The 19,418-nt window shown below is 38.8% G+C and overlaps 1 protein-coding gene and 1 long non-coding RNA gene across 19 annotated transcripts in view; one reads left to right on the top strand and one right to left on the bottom strand.

The window, feature by feature from the left end:
- arpp21 (cAMP regulated phosphoprotein 21) overlaps positions 1–19,418 on the top strand; it is a 249,253-nt gene that overhangs the window by 187,974 nt on the left and 41,861 nt on the right. The gene's annotated exons all lie outside the window — the stretch shown is intronic.
- LOC134299948 (uncharacterized) overlaps positions 1–19,418 on the bottom strand; it is an 88,007-nt gene that overhangs the window by 27,455 nt on the left and 41,134 nt on the right. The window contains exon 2 of the long non-coding RNA XR_010007198.1: positions 12,080–12,206. This is a non-coding gene — a long non-coding RNA (uncharacterized LOC134299948). The remainder of the gene's footprint in view (positions 1–12,079; positions 12,207–19,418) is intronic.

Genomic DNA, 19,418 nt, shown 5'->3' with positions numbered 1-19,418 from the left:
CGGCTTTATCCACATTGTGGAAGCAGTCTACTGCATTCTTAGTTTGTTTGTTTGTTTCCTGACCAATTTGGTGTTTTCTTTTGGGAACTGTTCCTTTGAAAACTACAGAGCCGGCTGGCAGGGCTTGGACTCAGAAAGTGCAGTTTGCACTAAGTTTGTTTAGCTTTGTTTTTACCTGCTTGTGTTGCTGAATTATATTTTTGTTTGAACTGCTCTTGAAGCACTGATAGTGAAGTGTTTCAAGGTTTTTTCTGTGTTAACATTACTTTTTGGCTTATCTGCTGAATAAACTCTATTTTTGTTCGCTAATTGGCGTCTGTCTCTTGACAACATGTATAAGTGATAAAAAGGCTATAAAACTGAATGTTTGGTCCTTGGTTCATATGCTTCCCCTTACAAAACCTATTGTTGCTAAAAGTAACCTTTCTATGAATTGTGTTAGCATGAACAGGTTTTCTTGATACAATTTACAAAAGCTACAAATCCACTTGCAGGGGTCTAACAGAAAGATGTTTGCTCTGTGCGAGAATTAGTGCAGAGTCTCAGGCTTTCTCAATGTGTTTTTATTTGTAAATGCACATTTATGTGTGTACACTTCCTGCATATGAGAAGTGCATGCATGTGAGATTTAGGCATACAAAGTGACAGTTTAAGTTCTATCAAATGCTCAATAGAGGCATATTGAGGGACAAGACTTTATAAATGACTGTTACATAACAAGTAATTGCAGAAACTCTGAAAACTAACCATTGTTCTTCAAGAGGCATCCCCAAAGATCTGGTAGCATTTGCTGTTGCAAAAGGATGTTCAAACTCCTATGAGGAAACTGAATCTGTATGGCAAAACCCATGGGAATTGATGCAGTACTTTCTAGCAGAATAGAAAATGCAGTGAAGTAGTATTTCCAGGCCTTAAAATCTTGAACACTCTGTTTGGAAAAGAATATTCACCTACATATTGAGGTCTTGTAAGCTTTCATCTCTCTTACATACTTGTGACAGCATATAGTTTTCCCACTGTGGGATACAGAGGTCAAGGAAAGCTCTGATACAAGCAATTTGTTTTTGCTGATGAGTAGAGCAATATTAATGACTTCTAAAGCAATTGGCAGGAGCAAACTGTCAGTATAGCATGCTTAATATGTGAAGGACAGTGTATTTTCTCATTGAGTTGGTAGGAGAGCAATACCCTGTTTCCCCTAAAATAAGACATCCCCAGAAAATAAGACCTAGTAGAGGTTTTGCTGAATTGCTAAATATAAGGCCTCCCCTGAAAGTAAGACCTAGCAAAGTTTTTGTTTGGAAGCATGCCCGCCAAACAACACCAGAGCATGCAGGATTGGTAAATGTACGTACCATATAGTGTTGTACATGGAATTATTGGTAGTAACAAGAAATTCTTGATAGGATTCCCAGTTTGTCTGGTTATGCTGGTTTGTGATGACAACTACTGTACAATATATAAAAAATGTTCATATTTTTTGTTCATGGAAAAATAAGACATCCCCTGAAAATAAGATCTAGTGCATCTTTGGGAGCAAAAATTAATATAAGACACTGTCTTATTTTCGGGGAAAGATGGTATGAAGTTTAAATGGCCCTGAGACACAAAGAAAAGATGAGCTCATCTAAAATTAGATTACAATCTGACAGCAATAAATCATTTTACAAGAAGGATGACAATATCCATGTGTGTGTGCACATTGTACACATGTGTCCGTGCTTTTAAAGGGCACAGACTTACAAAAGATGGAAACTGGTTTCTAGCAAGCTCTGCTGTCTAAATGGTAATCATAAATATAGCTAGCCATTTATAATCTGCCATTTAAAATGTTATTTTAAAGAAAAAACAAGATTCAGTGTTTTGGATATCAATCTAGTTAATTGTTGCAGCAACCTTTTTAAGAAATAAATATATATGTGGCACAATCACCATTATCCTCCCTTTGTTTCTTTCCATTGCCAATTAGAATACAGGAGCTCCACTAGTTTTTCTTCAGTGCTCAGACTGGAATCCAACCAAAGTTTCAAAAATTACAAAGAAGGCAGGCCAGCACTATTCATCTCTAAAATCCCTCTCCATTCAAACTGATGCATTACATCAAAATTTCTGAGTAACCACACTGGAGCATTCACCCAAGAAAGTGGACCCTGCATTGTATTATTATTTGGTTTTGTCTGTCAGCCTCAGAGGCAGATTTAAACACTATGATTTTGGAAGCCACTTTTATTTTGCGACTTTTCAGCTTCTTCATCCTGCTGGCTTTAAAATTCCACTGCTCCTATATTATGTTTAGCATTAATCAGGTTTTAAAATCTGTCATTGATTTTTACTCCTTTGTGTTTTTATTTTTAATGTGCTGCTTTATGCTATTTTACATGGATGTGAGGTTGCATGAAGATAAATAATAAAGTTTCTCATTCGTTGATTTGTATAAGCAGGCTCAAATTAAGAAGCCATTCTATTTATTGTGGCAATTATATATGATATAGATATCATTTCATATTTACAAGTAATCTCATGAACAATGACATTCATCTCACTTCTCTTGGTTGTTTATTCTTTGATTTGTTCTCATTTCTCCAGCATTTCAGCTTAAAGGATACCATCTGGTTAAGCAAATAAATCTGTCATGCAGTGCAAGTTTTCTTGAACAGAAAAGATGAAAATATTCTGTTATTATCGTCAGGCTGCACTGCACAATTTGCATTTTGTTTTGAACTTTGCCTTTTCATTCTGAGTATTTGCAAACTATTGGAGTCTGGCTTTCCAAGCTGCATGAAGATGGCTTCAACAGACTCACCAAATAGATGGTGTTAGGATGATTGTCATTCTTAGGATGAAACATAATGGCACCTGTAACTTGTACGAGGTTGTGTCATCAAAATGTATTCTAAATTTAAACTTTGCAGCTTCTCAAAACACGTTTGAAGCAGTTTATGCATTACAGTGTATGCACATTCACAGGTTAAAAAAACAAGAAGCAGGGATTAATACTCTAATTTACCTGGTGCAAGCATCTTCATTGTGTGATTGACCATTCTATATAGGCGCTCAAAATGGTATATGTGCATGAGCACACACCCTCTGATGTAAAACTGAAAGTGAAAAATTTTGTTTGTATGCTTCATGGAGCAGTTACATCTGTAAACAGTGCGAGATTAGATGTTCAAAAGGTATATGCTAAATTCCTGATAGATTGCCAAAAGCAGGAGTGGGGCTGTGGATTTAGGGCAAGCCATTTTAGGATAATGTATTGTCGAAGGCAATACACTGGAGTGTTTTGTGGTTTCCAAGCAGTATGGCTGTGTTATAGCATCATTTTCTCCTGATGTTTCGCCTGCATCTGTGGCTGGCATCTTCAGAGGATCTGTTGCTAGAAAAATGCTGCTAGAACATAGGCATAAAGCCCAGAAACACGCAAAAAACCATTTTAGGCTAGTGTGAGGGATTGTGGTTATAAGCTTGCTGTGATGTGCTAACTTTGGCAGGAACTTCAAGTATTATTTTTATTTTGAGAGATGCAAAGCATGGTCATGATTTCTTACTTTCTCATAATATATCAAGGACTGGGGTGGGAGCTTTGCATACGGAAGTGGTTTATGGAATTTGACACCGCCCTGAGTCCCTTCGGGGACATAGAGTATGTAAATAAAGGGATTATTATTATTATTATTATTATTATTATTATTATTATTATTATTATTATTATTGACACAAAGACATAGTATGACACAGCAAACGAGATGTATATGCTGGATTTCGTATCACAAAATCACAAGTCGAACATTTCCCAAGCGTTTAAGACTGTGTGATGTATTTTTGGATGATGCGTGCAAATCCCAGTAAGGTGGCCTTTTGCAGTTGGCAGATCATAATTTTGTCAATGTTTATTGTTTCCAAATGCCGACTGAGATCTTTTGGCACGGCACCCACTGTGCCCATCACCACCGGGATGACCTGTGTTCGTTTCTGCCAGAGTCTTTGAAGTTCGATCTTGAGGTCCTGATAGCAGCTGAGTTTTTCCTGTTGTTTTTCAGCAATTCGACTGTCACCTGGTATGGCGACATCAATAATCCAAACTTTTTTCTTTTCCACAACTGTGATGTCTGGTGTGTTGTGTTCCAGAACTTTGTCAGTCTGGATTCGGAAGTCCCACAGTATCTTTGCAAGCTCATTTTCCAATACTTTTGCGGGTTTGTGATCCCACCAGTTCTTTACTGCTGGCAGATGGCATAAGCTCTAATGAATCATTTGGGCCACATAGTTGTGCCTCTGTTTGTAGTCTGTGCAATTTTCTTACAGCAGCTGAGGATATGATCAATGGTTTTGTCAGCTTCCTTGCACAGTCTGCATTTTGGGTCATCAGCTGATTTTTCTATCTTAGCCTTAATTGCATTTGTTCTGATGGCTTGCTCCTGGGCTGCAAGGATCAGGCCTTCTGTCTCCTTCTTCAGTGTCCCATTTGTGAGCCATAGCCAGGTCTTCTCCTTATACGCTTCCAGTTTCCCTCACCAGGCCTCGGGGACCAACATGAACATAAGATCTCACTCTCTTTCTGTTGCGGCATACATTCACCTTCAGACAGGACTATTATACAGGCCATGCAACATGTTTCCCAACTGGGAATGCAGTATCATGATCCAGAACTAGCCAAATGGTTCAGATTGCTGCTGTGTTCTGGGTCATCATCTTAGGCTCAGATAGGTTTGTTTTATTTAGTAGCCCATCAGCCGTATTAAAACACTTGACAAACACACTTGATACATACTTATACAGCATACAACACACATTACAACCAAAGTTAAAATAAACAAGCTGTTAACAAGGGGTCAAGATCCAGATCCAGATCAAATATCTTCCCCATCTTAGGCAAGAATTAGACTGTTTATGGTACACGAAGCACCATGGTTACATCATGGCAGAGTCATCTTCAAGTTTTCTGGCTGTCCAACAACTATTAATTTTCTTGTTGCTAGTTAATTTACATTTCACACTATCTCAATCCATAGATTCAGCAGCTTAATAGCATTTACAATGGCATAAGTAAAAAGATATAAACATTGTCAATAAAACTATTTCTCACAGAGATGCATTAAAAAAAGGATAGCAAAACAGCATGTTAGTAACAGGTCTTCTAGTGAAACTCTTGTTAGACTTTACCAATGGAAGGACACTTGCTGTATCCTTACACATAGTCAATCTGGAAGGTCCTTCTTGAGGCCTTGGTAAGACCAAGGGCATATGTGCTAGCACACTGAGATGTTTCCATTCCATCATGATTGATGAAGATAGAGGCTGGCTCTCCATTGATCTTCTCTGTAATGTTATTTTGTCATAAAATATGAATTCTAATATATAGGTGGCTAATAAAAAGAGTCAATTGCACAAAAGAAGAATTAACAACATAAATATGTTGCATGACCTGCTTTGATACCACAATCTGGAACCAAGGAGTTATTCAGAGAGCAATGGTTAAAGAGAAATGCTAAATCAAGCCAATGGGATTCTGGCCTGCATCAATAGGGGAATAGCATCTAGATCCAGGGAAGTCATGCTCCCTCTCTATTCTGCCTTGGTCAGACCACACCTGGAATACTGCGTCCAATTCTGGGCACCACAGTTGAAGGGAGATGTTGACAAGCTGGAAAGCGTCCAGAGGAGGGCGACTAAAATGATTAAGGGTCTGGAGAACAAGCCCTATGAGGAGCGGCTTAAAGAGCTTGGCATGTTTAGCCTGCAGAAGAGAAGGCTGAGAGGAGACATGATAGCCATGTACAAATACGTGAAGGGAAGTCATAGGGAGGAGGGAGCAAGCTTGTTTTCTGCTGCCCTGCAGACTAGGACACGGAACAATGGCTTCAAACTACAGGAAAGGAGATTCCACCTGAACATCAGAAAGAACTTCCTCACAGTGAGGGCTGTTCGACAGTGGAACTCTCTCCCCCGGGCTGTGGTGGAGGCTCCTTCCTTGGAGGCTTTTAAGCAGAGGCTGGATGGCCATCTGTCGGGGGTGCTTTGAATGCGATTTCCTGCTTCTTGGCAGGGGGTTGGACTGGATGGCCCATGAGGTCTCTTCCAACTCTACTATTCTATGATTCTATGTTTCTAAACCGAAATCCAAAAGCACTATAATAGCTTTTGGATTTCTGTGCTGCATTTATGACTGTGGGATTCTATGAATTTATGAACAGAAAATGTTGGTGTTAGAATTCATTATAAGCTTCCTGAAACCTAGAGTAGCTTATTCTTATTCAACCATACCCATGTTCCTGAAACACATCTCTCTGCTTTTAAAATAATATCTGGGTTTCTTTTTTCTGAGAGCAGAGAACAATTCATTACTTATAAATAGTGCCTTTTACAACAGGTTGTAATCACCTGGCACATATACATGTTTAGAACATACATATCCTGTTTCCCCGAAAATAAGACAGTGTCTTATATTAATTTTTGCTCCCAAAGAGGTGCTAGGTCTTATTTTCAGGGGATGTCTTATTTTTCCACAAAGAAAAATATGGTTGAACATTTATGGTTGAATTTTTTAAAAATGAAAATGTATTATCTACTGTACAGTAGTTGTCATCACAAACCATCATAACCAAATCCTTTCAAGAATTTCTATGTTATTTTTTATCGCTATACTGTTTTTAAATTACTGTTTTAAAATTCTGTTCGTATGTAAATTTATGTTGTTGTTGGGCTTGTCCCTGTGTAAGCTGCCCTGAGTCCCTTCTGGGAGATGGAGGTGGGATACAAGAATAAAGTCATAATAATAATATTATTATTTCTTGTTACTACCTTTATTTCCATGTACAACAATCTATCTTGCATGCTTCCAAACAAAAACTTTGCTAGGTCTTACTTTCGGGGGAGGCCTTATATTTAGCAATTCAGCAAAACCTCTACTAGGTCTTATTTTCTGGGGATGTCTTATTTTAGGGGAGACAGGGTAGTTTTCTTCATGACAAAGTTTTGTGGATATTCTTCAAATACAAAACATTTGTTGCCATTATAATTCAGCTGTTTTAATAATACTCTGTTATCATTTTTACCCAGTGCTCATGAGATACATATAAAGGTTATTGTTTTTGTAATCTTATTCAGAAACAAGCTTTTAAATGTATTCTGTTCGAACTCTGTAAATGTGCTTAACTGGAATGGCTTAAGCAGAATGACAACAAAATCCTTCCTTTAAGCATGCTTGTGTTATTCAAGTATTTACAGTCTAATTTTGTAAGGATTTTAAAAATAAGCTAATGTATTTATCTGCATGAGCATGCAGTCATGATTTTTTATGTGAAATATTTTGAGATGGGGTTCTTTTTTGCAGTGTCACTGACTGACATGGAATCACTGCTATCTAATTGAAGATGTAGGAGTCAAGCTTTCATTACTCACTGGTGAAAGAAAGGCACTCCATTTATGGTCCCAAAATGCTTTGCTGAGTGATAGCTTAGATCTCCCAAGAATGAACTTTTAATAGGCACAAAGGTAATAGGCACTGGCTTCACATAAGCAAGCTATCTCCTTTTATACGAGGGCTATCCACAAAGTAAATTACGTTTTGGAATTAAAAATTAACAACGTATGGGAATAAATATTTATTATATACATTTGAAAGCCACACTGCAATAGTACTTTTAAACATAGTCCCCGTTCAAAATTAGGCACGTTCATTAACGATTAGTGATTTTTGAAAGTTATTACCCTCAGCGCTTTCCCGCCGCCGCCCTGAAGAGTGTGGGACCCGCACTATTGCAATGCGGAAGCTCAGCCAGCTGAAGAATGAATACAAAAAGAAGGGAGGAGCAAGCCAGAACCCCGCTCTCTTGCTTCTTTTGCACGATCGCAAGAGAGAATCAAAAGTTTCTGGCATCCCTTCCCTTCCTGCCAGCTCTCTTGCCTCCCAAGAAGAAGCCGCCAGGATCGGCCAAGGCTTCTTGGCAGCTTTTCCTCCGGAGGCAATGCTGATCTCCTCCAGACTGCTTGGCTGATCCTGGCAGCTTTTCCTCGGGAAGGGGAAGGGAAAGGGATGCCAGAAACTTTTGATTCTCTCTTGCGATCTTTCAAAAGAAGTGAGAGAGCGGGGTTCTGGCTTGCTCCTCCCTTCTTTTTGTATTCATTCTTCAGCTGGCTGAGCTTCCGCATTGCAATAGCGCGGGTTCCACACTCTTCAGGGCGGCGGCAGGAAAGCACTGAGGGTAATAACTTTCAAAAATCACTAATAGTTATGAAACTTGCCTAATTTTGAATGGGGACTATATTTAAAAGTACTATTGCAGTGTGGCTTTCAAATGTATATAATAAATATTTATTCCTATACGTTGTTAATTTTTAATTCCAAAACGTAATTTACTTTGTGGATAGCCCTCGTAGCACATTTGCATCAGTCCCCAAAGTGTTACATAGTGGCTACTTCCATCTATGTTCATTTTTTTTTCAAAAAAGGTTATCCAATTCCCATTTTTTAGAATATGTATTACCGAAATAGGCTGTATCTTCGTTTTAAATTATAGCTTACCCAAAGAACACAACTCATCAGTAGCGATTGCTTGGTGTGCTAAGGCAAAAGATTTGCACATCAGATACTGTTTGTGTGATTGATCTGCACTGCAAGTATCAAACTACAAAAAAGCCAATATTCAGGCTGAATAAATATTTCTCTCCATATAAGAAAGTTTTCTTTCCCTTTTCTTTTCAGATATTTTTTTCAATGAAGAGAATGAGTGAGTAATCTAGGCATTATATACTTTTAAAAATTCAAATTAACATAAAGGTTGAAATCCTTTAACCATTTCTGAAATAGCCACATAATGAACATTAGTGAGTTCCAATCTCAAAATTCCTTATGAACCCTAAAGCTAATGATCTACTCAAGTTCCAAGGTGGATTGAGACATTTCAATCATAGTAACATCCATAGTAAGTCCTAGCTTGAGTCACATAACCATGCTGGGTTTTTAAAAATTAAACCATATGTTTCCTGTCCTGTCTATTTTTAGGTAGCAAACATCAAATAAATAATTTTAAAATAACCGAAGTAGGAACAGCACATTTAAAAAGCACTAACAATAATATTACCGAATAACACTGCAATAGGTAAATCAGTTCCTCTAGGAAAGATGAGGAAACACAAAAAGGTCATTGAAGGATAGAGTGAGCAACTCTCCTAGGAAAAAGCATTCCACATGCAGCCCTTTAAGTGTCCAGGCCCCAAGCCATATCATTGTTTAGAAGTAAGAAACTTCCCTTTCGATAGTGTTCAAAATCAGATCTGTCACTGTGATTTTGTTCATGCTCATGATTAAGAATCAACAATGCTGCCTTCCAGTGATTGATTCCAGGTAGCCATTCATTCAGATTTATTACACATCCACATATGAGTTCAAAAACATTGAAGTCATACAGTTTTCTGGCACAAAATGCGGCTTAAAAAGATACTTTAAAATCTTTCAAAAATTATCAGTATTGTAAGGAATATGCCATCTGTTGTATTAATCTCTATATACAAGAAACTCTGGGTTATATTTTTCATCTGTCCAAGATCACAATAACAAAGTAATTTATTGAAGACAATGTCTCCAGAAAAATGATTAAATCTAGATATGTTAGTTTCTGGGAATTTACATTACCCAAATGGTTCCCATTTCCCTTCATGAAGTGAAAAGCCAAGCCAAAATTAATTGGTGAACAAGCTTTATGTGCCATAGTCTCAGACTACTGCACACCAGTATGCCTTTTTACCTGATGATTTTTACCTGAGAGAAGCCATATGAATTGGAGAGACTAAAGATTCTAAATGTACAGTATTGTAGCATTTTGGCTAAAAATGCCTTTGTGAAGTTGTATTAGCATGAACAAATACCAGCCAAAAGGTTAATGCCCTGCATTAAGTACAAGAAATGCAGCCTCCATCAGTGAAATTGCTGATGGTACACATCTGGGCACATGAAAAAAAATCAAATGTTCATATTCCACACAGAATCAAAACCCAGAATCCAAACTGAAATTCTACAGGATAACTAACAAAAGAAGGTAGGATTGAGCAACTGCACAGGAATTAACATTGTCATTCCAAACATTCTGTGGGGTTTGTTGTTTTTACATCATGTGCCGCCCAAGAACAGGAAGAGTAGAAAATGATATGTAAATATCTAAACGGTCTCAGATATTCAGTACCATAAATAGGGAACCTTTTAGCCTTCTGATGTTTTGGTGTACAGTTTCTATCAACACATATCATGGCCAAGATTTTAAGTGTCATATTTCACAACCTCTGGAGAATCAAACATTGTGCATCCTTGCTCTGTAAAGTTGGCAACTGTAAAACCTTATATTGACCCAATGGAAGTTTGTATACTATCTCTGTCAAGTGGGCTTATACTTAGTACATCAATCTCTGCTGTTGAACAGAAGAGTTGCCATGCATTGCTTGAAAAGTGGGAAAGCTAGACAAGTTATGACAAGGATGATATGTTAAAAATTCGCCATAATAGTACTGATTACAACTTTGCTTGATATTTTGATATTATACAGGGCTAGAGAAGTAAAATCTCCAGAATTGTTGAATCTATGGGAGGGAAATGTTTTTATTCTTAATGGGAAGGTGAACAAATAGATATTTTCAGAAATATAGAAGAATGCCTTGGCACTACCCTTTACTGATTGAAGCTTGCCTTGTTTACCAAAACAACTGTTTACAAGAAACCTGGGGGAGGGAGGGTAGAATGGCAAATAAAACTACCTTTTCATTCCACTTCAATCCCATGAAATTAATGCCATGCAAATATGAGGAGGGCATTAATGGAAGTAATTAAATTAAACTTTATTTCAATACATCTTCCGTACGATTGACATTCATGTGATCAGAAATTCAAATCAACATTAATAGAATATATATTTATAGCAAATAATTCCATTTTTGTTTACATCTTATGATAACATTCATAAACTAAAAGACAACTTCAGTGCTACTGGCAAAATGCTATTTTGCTTTCACAACTTTGCAGTTGAATCATAATGGTGAAACCAACATGTTTGGCTATGTGCTTGGCAATATTTCCAAGGGTTCAGAAATGTATTCTTTACCTGTCACCAGAAACATGCCTACTGTCTCTCATAATCCCTATAATCTTACAAATTTCTGTTTCTGTAAGTCACCTTGTTTTTGTTTATTACAATTTGATGTAGTATGGCTTATCCCATTGCTATACAAACAGTAATAAAATATGAAGAACTTGAGCCTATATTAAATTGAGCTTTATCTTCCTTGTTTGTACCTAACATAAAGATACTGCCGAGTTAGAAAGACATTACATTTCTTATTCCTACTACAATGCAGCCCACTGGCTAAATATAGACTAGTGTGATTTATTGAGGAAACAGGTGTGAGAATGTGAAACGAATAGTTTGCCTGAGAGAGATGCTTGTAATTGACTAGCAAAATGCCATATGTGGCACTTTACAGACACGTTGCAATTAATCAACTTGTATTTGCCTCACATACAGGGAGAGAATGAGAAATAGGCTTGGCATACAGCTGATAGAATTTAAATATATATTTCTGCCCAACCCTTATAATCTATATGCATCAACATCACACAGTATTTGAAATCATTTAAAATCACAATCATAAAGCAGCATACAGATGTGCCAGACAGATTAGATAAAAACAAACAAACCTCATATGAAAACATTATCAGCCTCTCGGGATAAACACTTGGTAAAAGAAGAACAAAACAAAAGAAAATATATTTTTAGGAAGTAAAAAAAGATTTCTTAAAGAGAGGGCAATTAAAAAGGGCATGTCCTTTTCCCTAACCGGTCCTGACTCCATGATAAGAAGGCCATGGAGAAGGGTCTCTCCACCAGATTGTAGGCAGCTAGGAAAGAATGGTGGTTTTAATAGATTCTGATGCTGTGCCATTGTGGGATTGAATTAAGGCAATTTAGTCAATTCATCCTAATCTAGCCTAGTAGGTTCATCCCAAATCACAGACTTTAGCAGTTTGTGGTAAATTGAGTAGGCTGGATTAAGCTGTTAGACAAAATAGGGGTCAAAATGAGATGATACTTACAAGTCTTCCTGGCTATTGCAGGAAGGGACTTAGCTTGCTTTCATGATCAGACTGCCAGCACTTTAGTACTTTGTTGGGAGGCTTGTGTTCTACGAAAAAGTTTCATGGAATCATGAAAATCTTGGTTCTGTAACGATAGACCAACATTATAGCCATAAGCAATCAATATGTTTCTCTACATCCAAAATTCATGGTGCATTGCTACAAAGTCATGGACAGGAATATGCTGTGACGTATACCTTGCACCAAATAAATGATGTCATTCAAGCTCCCTAACTGCTTCCCTGGCTCAACTTTCATGATTGAGAGGCTGAGATCTTTTGTTGGGTTTTGAAGCGTAGGTCAGTATGGCATTGATACTCACTCCCAACTTACCGTATAAGCTGACCCAAATATAAGCCGAGGCACCTAATTTTACCACAAAAACTGGGAAAACTTATTGACTTGAGTATAAGCCGAGGGTGGGAAATGCAGCAGCTACTGATAACTTTCAAAAATAAAAATGGTCTCTGACTCTTTCCTTCCTTCCTTCCTGAGTGCTTGCTTTGGTTCCTCTTTATCCGTCCTGGGCCCGGTTCTGTACAACATCTTTATTTTTCTTTACTTAGATGAAGAGTTAGAAGACATGATCATCAAGTTTGCAGACATCGCCAAATTGGGAGGGATATTAGCGAATACTACAGAAGACAGGAGCAGAATTCAAAATAATCTTAATAGATTAGAGAGATGGGCCAAAAACAACAAAAGGAAGTTCAGTGGGGACAAATGCAAGATACACCCCTTATGCAGAAAAAAATGAAGTGCATTATTAGAGGCTGGGTTGCCACTTTTTGAGGCTTTTATTGTTTCTGCATGAAAGCAGGGGGGGTTGAATTACATGGCCTTTGGGGGTCTCTTCCTACATCATTATCATTATCATCATCATCATTATAGGCTGGGGTTGCCAGTTTTGGGAACTTTTATTGAGCTTTTCCTGCATGGGAGCAGGAGCGGGTTGGACTGCATGGCTTTTGGGGATCTCTTACTACATCATCATCATCATCATCATTATTATTATTATTATTATTATTATTATTATTATTATTATTATTATAGGCTGGGTTGCCACATTTGGGAGCTTTTGTGGTGCTTTTCCTGCATGGGAGCAGGAGAGGGTTGGACTGCATGGCCTTTGGGGGTCTCTTTCTGCATTATTACTATAATAATAATAATAATAATAAGAAGAAGAAGAAGAAGAAGAAGAAGAAGAAATTTCACAATTATGAAATGCTACTACAAATCTGAACCTCAAAGGTGTGGCTGGCTACCATAAAAGGATGCATCAGCTATGGAAACAAGAGTACCCTGACTCACAGATAACAGAACCCCGACTGGCTGACCAATGAAGATTCATAATCAGAAACAAAGTTTTCAGTGAAGTTGAATTCGAAGAAATCCAGAAAATTTGCAAAGTAAATTACCATCAGACCACAGCACAGACAGCAGTAGAGACTCCAGCAACACTTGAAATGGTGGAACAGATTTAACCAGAAAAAAGTGTGGAGCTTTTGCAAGAATTTGAAGAACCAGCACTTGAAACACCTGTTGAACCACCAGGAACCTTGACAGCAAGGCAACAAAAGCTCAAGGATAAGATCATGGCTCATGCTGCAGCAAATGTAATAAGAAAGCAGCTCCCAACTCTAAAAACAGTGCCCAAGAGACACCTGGTGCCTCTCATGAAAGATGTGAATACAGTACTCTCCACTGTCCAAATAACATCAATTGAACAAACAAACCAGTATGCCTACAGTGCATCAGTGATAGTAACAGAAGAGCTTGGGCTCCTACAACCAAGGCAGCCCCAAAGAAAATCGGCTGGAAAACCAAAGTGGAAGGTCAGGCTAGAGTTGAAAATCAAAAAGCTTAGATCAGATGCAAGTAACCTGAAAAATATGAAAGAGAAGAAACTGAAGAATGACAAAATCAAGCAATACCTGATCCGAAAGTACTGGCTGAACACCAGAAAAATTGAAGAAGCTTTGGAGATCGTGAAAGAACAACAGCCAGAAAAATTGAAAGATATGAAGCCAGAATCATCCAGTACAGACAAAATCAACGGTTTCAATCAGACCAAAGACGATTCTACCAGAGTCTGAACCAAACAAAAGACACAGTAACCATAAAGCCAGAGAAAACTGCAGCAACGAAGTTCTGGAAAGAACTTTGGGAAAATAATAAGAACTACTACAAAAATGCTGGGTGGATAAAGGAGTTTGAAGGAAAATTCTCACAGAACAAAATGGAACAGATGGAAATAACAACTGAAATGATCAGCAAATGAGTGCAAGAAGTCAAGAACTGGACATCGCCTGGTAGTGATCAACTTCATGGATTTTGGCTCAAACATTTGATTAGTTTACATGGAAAAATGGCCCAACAATTCAATGAGATGCTGCAGAAAGGAAGTATCAGTGAATGACTAACAACTGGAAGAACATTCCTGATACAAAAGGATCCAGCAAAAGGAGCAGCACCAGGAAACTACAGGCCAATAATGTGTCTGCCCACTATGTTTAAACTACTGACTGGCATCATAGCTGACAGAATTCAAGACTATCTTGAAGAAAAAAAACATCTTGCCAGATGAACAGAAAGGCAACAAACTGAAAAGCAGGGGCACAAAAGACCAGATATTGGTTGACAAAATGATTCTGGAGAACTGTAAGAGCCGAAAAGCGAATCTTCACATGATGTGGATTGACTACAAAAAGGCCTTTGACTCACTCCCACACAGCTGGATCATCAAGTGTCTGGACGCCATCAGGATTTGTAAAAAAGTTGGCACCTTCATTGAAAACATGATGGAGCACTGGAAAACTGAACTGTTTGTTGGAAATGAAAGCTATGGACTTGCCAATATCAGAAGAGGAATTTTCCAGGGAGACTCATTGTCCCCTCTGCTTTTCATTATTGCCATGATCCCTCTGTCAACTATCTTACAAAAAACAAATCTCAGCTATCAAACATCTAAGAAATCTCACAAAATTTCACATTTGATGTACATGGATGACCTGAAGCTGTATGGGAAAACGGAAACTGAAATCCAGTCTCTGACCAACACTGTCTGAATTTTTAGCACTGATATCAGCATGGAGTTTGGTTTGGACAAGTGTTCAACAGTGGCATTGAAGAAAGGAAAAATCACTGGAATCAGCTGATGACCCAAAATGCAGACTGTGCAAGGAAACCGACAAAACCATTGATCATATCCTTAGCTGCTGTAAGAAAATTGCACAGACAGACTACAAACAGAGGCACAACCATGTGGCCCAAATGATTCATTGGAACTTATGCCTCAAGTACCACCTGCCAGCAGCAAAGAACTGGTGGGATCACAAACCTGCAAAAGTATTGGAAAATGAGCACACAAAGATACTGTGGGACTTCCGAATCCAGACTGACAAAGTTCTGGAACACAACACACCAGACATCACAGTTGTGGAAAAGAAAAAGGTTTGGATGATTGATGTCACCATCCCAGGTGACAGCCGCATTGACGAAAAACATCAGAAAAAACTAAGCCGCTATCAGGACCTCAAGACTGAACTTCAAAGACTCTGGCAGAAACCAGTGCAGGTGGTTCCAGTGGTGATCGGCACATTGGGTGCCGTGCCAAAAGATCTCAGCCGGCATTTGGAAACAATAGACATTGACAAAATCACGATCTGCCAACTGCAAAAGGCCACCCTGCTGGGATCTGCGCGCATCATCCGAAAATACATCACACAGTCCTAGACACTTGGGAAGTGTTTGACTTGTGATTTTGTGATACGAAATCCAGCATATCTATCTTGTTTGCTGTGTCATCATCATCATCATCATCATCATCATCATCATCATAAGCTGGGTTGCCACATTTGGGAGCTTTTGTGGTGCTTTTCCTGCTTGGGAGCAGGAGAGGGTTGGACTGCATGGCCTCTGGGGTTCTCTTCCTTCTCTCTTCATACCTCCTTGTAGCATACCTTCTCTTGAAATCCACGAGCATGTGGACAATTTCAACAGAAAGGAGGAAACCATGAAAATGAACAAAATCTGCTACCAGTTTTAAAATACTCTAAAATCAGAACAGTAAATAAAGAGTAAGACTCAAAAAGCAGGGGAATTCTAGACAAGAATCAATCAGTAAGTGGGGTTTATATATCTGTGGAATGTTCAGGGTGGGAAAATAACTCTTGTCAGCTTGAGGTAAGTGTGAATGTTGCAATTGGCCATGTTGATTAGCATTGAATGGGCTTATAGCGTCATGGCCTGGCTTTTTTCTGCCTGAGGGAATCCTTTGTTGGGATGTGTTAGCTAACACCTCCCAAAAAAAGATTCTCCCAGGCAGAAAAAAGCCAGTCCTTGAAGGAAGAGGGGAAGGGAGGAGGAGGAGGAGGGAGGAGGAGGAGGGAGGAGGAAACACAGTCTCCCCGGAGCATGCCTTCACTCCCCTTGTCCCCCACCCCTCCCCTCCTGCTTCTCATCCAGTATGGCAGTGACAACACAGGAGAGGAAGAGGAGGAAAAGTGAAGAGGAAGTGAAGAAAAGGAAGAAGGAAGGAGAAAAAGGGCAGTGAAAGAGTTCAGCAGACTTGCCTCGGTTTTCTCTTTTGCGGTTTTCTCTTTTGCGGGCAGGCAAAGAAGGCAAGCAGCAGAGTGGCCACGGAGGGGAAGGGAAAAAGGGGGGGGCAGTGCATAAGGGAGGAGAACAGCAGCGCGTTGTGCGGAAGAGGCCTTTTTCTCCTCCTCTCTTGAGGTGAACATTCTGGTCTTTAAGCCCCACACTTTCCTGCCAGTACCCTCACCCGAGTATAAGCCGAGGGGCACTTTTTCAGCCTTAAAAAAGAGCTGAAAAACTCGGTCTATACTCGGGTATATGTGGTATTCAAAATAGGCCTAGGTTAGCTTCATCAACCTTTATGACAGATCAAATACTCAAGGTTGGTCATGTAAAAGTTGCTGAAGTTGTGTATTTCTGTAGGAATACGTAAGCACACAAATGCAGTGCTAAGATGGGTTCTGTAAAAGACCACATGCTTGTGCTGTTTGGTATCAGGATTGCTGCAGCCACAGAACATGCATTGTGCATGTGTGGCATCTCTTTGCCTATTCAGAGGATGGAGCCTGAATTCCAAAAGTGTGCTTTGCTCAGAAACATCCTAATCACAAAGGCATCTGCTGATGGCTTTCTTGGAAACTGTGACTTAAATCCAAGTAGAGATGGCACTTAAGAAATCCTGATCCCAACCCATGGAAAGTTGGCCTTTAATAGACTAACTCAAATCACACAAAATCCATACTGCTAGTTCTTCTCCACCAGACAAAGGTATTTTTTTAAAAGAGTCATGCATGGAAATTGCAGCTGGAGCGAATGATAGAGACAGGTTTGAGATTTCAAGGAGGGTCTTTATATTTTCAAATAGACATCAGAGTTTATAGCTCTCCTTTTATTGCCTTGCTTCTTCCCAACAGTCCTGGGAGAAATAGGGCTGTGGTTACTGGAGTGTAATTGGATAGTTTATATTCCTTTCCTGTTCTACCATGCAAAGACTATGTGATTCTAACAATGTCGCTTTCCAACTTTCCTTGTGTGATTTTTTAAAAATGACAGTGCTTAAGAAGAAACGTTGGTTTCGAAAGGTAGCACCAAGATATTTCTGTATTTCTTGGTAGTCTAATGAAGTACAATATAAACTATGGAATTGGTTAAGACAATTCCCTCAATTGTTACAGAAGTCCTATGGAGATCCCATACCCATTCATCAACTTGGGGATAAGGCTGCATTGGACAAGTGTCCCAAAATCCTCTGTATAAAGGTTGAGTCAGGAGGATCCCATGAAACTGGCACCTTGATACTTGTGTTTTCTTTAAAGCTATCAGCATTCAGTTTTAACATTTGCATAATTAGTCCTTAAATACTACCAATAAACTCTGACAGAAACTATTAATCTTTGCTATTTTTATTTGATTAGTTAATTATTGATAAAACACCATCTAGACCAGGGGTCCCCAAACATTTTAAACAGGGGGCCAGTTCATGGTCCCTCAGACCGTTGGAGGGCCAGACTATAGTTGAAAAAAACCCCTATAAACAAATTCCTATGCACATTGCACATCTCCTATTTTGAAGTAAAAAAACCCAAACAGGAACAAATACAGCCTCAGTATTAATAATAATCATAATAAAAATAATAAAGGAAGAAACCCCTTGAGCCATTTAGTCCTACCCCCTTCTATTTTTGTACACCAAACTCACAAGCAAAGCACCCCTGACAGATGGCCACCCAGCCTCAATGTTGTTATTAATAATAATAATAATAATAATAATAATAATAATAATAATAATAATAATAATACATCACACAGCTCTAAACACTTGGGAACTTGTGATTTTGTGATACGAAATCCAGCATATATATCTCGTTTGCTGTGTTATACTGTGTCTTTGTGTCAATAATAATAATATTTATTTATTTATTTATTTACAGTATTTATATTCCACCCTTCTCACCCTGAAGGGGACTCAGGGCAGATCACATTGCACACATATAAGGCAAACATTCAATGCCATAACATAGAACAGAGACAGACGCAGGCACGGGCTGGCCTCAAACTCATGACCTCTTGGTCAGAGTGATTTGTTGTAGCTAGCTGCTAACCAGCCTGCGCCACAGCCCGTCCTTATTATTATTAATAATAGCCTTATTTATTTATTTATTTATTTATTTACAGCATTTATATTCTGCCCTTCTCACCCCGAAGGGGAGTCAGGGCGGATCACATTACACATACTAGGCAAACATTCAATGCCTTTTAACATAGGACAAAGACAAACAACAACATAGCTCCGAGCGGGCCTCGAACTTATGACCTCCTGGTCAGTGATCCATTGCAGTTAATTGCACTGGCTTGCTCTCCCATCTGCGCCCTTGAGCCATTTAGTCCAGCCCCCTTCTGCCTTTGTGCACCAAAAGCACTAGCAAAGCACCCCCTTGATAATTATTAAATAATAATTAAATACCATTATAAACAAGGAAAGCTCTGGAAGGTGTGCACCAGGCGAGGCAAGAGGCGGGAAAGGCATGCGCCTTTCCCTCCTCCCTCGTGCCGCGCGCACCTTCCTCAGTGGAGGAGGAGGGAGCCGCCGCCACAGGGGCCGGATAAATGGCTTCGGTGGGCCAGTTCTGTAACACTGTAATGCTTCATTATAAACTTAAAGAAAAGTATTTATGTTAAAACTTGGGAAAATTGCAGGGATCAGATTTTAACATTTTAAAAAGGAAATACCATGATTGTATTATCTAGTTATACTAGAAAT

The sequence above is a fragment of the Anolis carolinensis genome, chromosome 6 (assembly GCF_035594765.1).
Source record: "Anolis carolinensis isolate JA03-04 chromosome 6, rAnoCar3.1.pri, whole genome shotgun sequence".
NCBI lineage: Eukaryota > Metazoa > Chordata > Lepidosauria > Squamata > Dactyloidae > Anolis > Anolis carolinensis.
The sequence above is the reverse complement of the archived record's forward strand: the minus strand, read 5'-3'. Positions and strand labels throughout refer to the sequence as shown.